This window comes from Pygoscelis adeliae, unplaced genomic scaffold, assembly GCF_000699105.1.
Source record: "Pygoscelis adeliae isolate BGI_AS28 unplaced genomic scaffold, ASM69910v1 Scaffold11, whole genome shotgun sequence".
Lineage (NCBI taxonomy): Eukaryota > Metazoa > Chordata > Aves > Sphenisciformes > Spheniscidae > Pygoscelis > Pygoscelis adeliae.
The window spans coordinates 675,927-678,241 of record NW_008824059.1 but is presented as its reverse complement, the minus strand read 5'-3'; positions in this window follow the sequence as shown (position 1 = coordinate 678,241).

Genomic DNA, 2,315 nt, shown 5'->3' with positions numbered 1-2,315 from the left:
AAGACCCCCCCCTTCGCTCGAATCCATTACAGCTGCCTTGTCTCTCCCCGGCCTTTCAGCGGAGGGGCTTTTGCTGGCGAAACACAGACCTGGCTCAGCCGGCGGGAGACACGGCCGCATTGTGCGGCCGCTAATGCTAAGTGACTGCTCCTTTGTGCGGCTGGAAGCACCGAGCCCCTCGGCAAATGCATGGGAACAGCTCCAGCTTACAATGGGGTGCAGCCGGGAGCGACCTCAAAGCAAACATTGACTTAAAAATCAGTGTTAACCAGGCAGGCACGCCAGACCTCTTGGGAAATACAGCCCCTGCCAGCACTACGCCTTTGTCGCCGGAGGCAAAGCTCCGCCGGGCTGGGACAGAGGTGGTTGGTAAAGGCGGCTTTGATGGAGCCGGTGGCATCCATCCCTGGTCCTAGAGATGCCGCGCTGATGTCAGCAGCTGGCAGGGACAGCGGTGCCACCGGGCGCAGGGAGAGGCAAAGGGTATTTCATCAACCTAGGCACCCAGCCCAGGAAAGAGGGATCAGGGAGCTCAGGTTGAGGTTTAAAGGATCCCACCGGAGAGAAAAGAGACCAGGAGTGTGCCACTCCGCAGATGCCCCTGGGGAAATTCATTTAGGGTTGTGTAGATACACCCTTGGCACTTTTATAAAGCAGACACCCCTGCCCCGGCCCACACAGCTCGTTTCCAGCAGCCTCGCAAGTCGTGATCTCTGTGATGGTTATAGCGAGGACGCAGATCCATGCCTGGGTTATCCAGTACAGCGAGGTACCCCCCAAGCAGCCTGGGTGTTGGTGCGCAGACCGGAGCCAGGAGTGGCACTGACCCCTGCCTCCCACAGACAGACATCCAGAGGTGCGGACAGATGTGCAGAGAGCCCTCGCACCGCTGCAGGTCCCCAACCTCAGCTCGTATCCTTGCAGATGACTGTACTGCACCTTCTTCCTCTTGGCAGGGCCGCTCCATAATTGAAGAGTGAGGGAAAAAATCTGCCAGGACCATGTGGGTTGCATGATGCAAACAGTGCATGGCATTTCCTCATGGCTTCTGAAGTGCAGTGAGAAAACCGGGCACCCGACCTGCTCCAGAGCACAGGAATGGGCACCCAACCTGCTCCAGAGCAGGATGGTGGGCACCCGGCCTGCTCTAGAGCACAAGGATGAGCATCTGGCCTGCTTCAGAGTGTGATGGGCACCCAGCCTGCTCTTGAGCATGATGGTGGGCACCCGACCAGAGCTGGGCTGTGCACACACTCAGCACCGCCAGCTCTCTGCTCCTGGCTCGGAGCAACACAGAACTGGATGCTGGGAAAGGAGATGTTTTCCCAGCCAGGCCTCCAGCCTCTGCACAGCCACCTCGATCTCCCGTTCTGCCCTCCAGAGAGGGTTTCAGAGAGCCAAGGAGGGGGTCAGTTGAAGTGAGAAGGTGGGAGGTGGGTGGGGTGGACCAGGGCTGTGAACATTACCTGCATCAGCCGGGTGCGGCGGGCACAAGGGGTACGGTGGAAGGTGCACAAATACACACTGGGAAAAGGCTCCATTTCCAAGAGGGATGGGACAGCTCCCAGGGCAACTTGCCACTGGGATGACTTCTCACAGGACTCTGTGGCTTCGCCACCTCTCTCAGCCTCTAATTCAGGTGCAGCATGTGGCTCGGAGCCGCGCTCTGCCGCATGTCCTGGCCTCGGCGCTGACGCTGCCGAGCAGCATTTTTGGCCTTGTGTAATCCCAGGTCACGCAGGGTGACCCGGAAAGTCCTGCTCAGGCATCGGGACTGGGGAGGGAGCGGTGCACGCTCTCCATCCTCAGATTGTCCGCAACCACCCGTCCCGTCCGCTGTGGGAAAAGGTGGACAAGCACTGGAGCATCAGCCCTGGATAACCCTGCATGTGGGTGGACAGGACATGGTGGAGAAGAGGCTGTGGGGACAGATGCGGGGACAGAGGTGGCCTTGGTGGCACCGTGCCCATGGAGGACACAGGCTGTCCCGGCAAAGTTCGCCCCGCGGTTCCGCCCCCCGCCACGCCACGCCGCTGACAGCGTCCGCCCACAGCAAGGGAAGCACGAGGGCATCCCAACAGCACCATCTGCCACTAATGACAGGCCGGCCAGCTAATTACAGAGGGCAGGAAATTAAGCATGCAGACGAAGCTTAAGTATTAGCTCGGCGTGAGGGGGCCGGGAGGTCGGCCGCAGGGCAGGTCCTCTCCGGGAGGCACCACGGAGGCACCCTGCCCTCCCCTGCCCGTGGCCCCGGGGGGCTGCAGGGGCACGTGCGGAGGGTACGAGGGCAGTGACGCGGGGCAGCGGGCGAG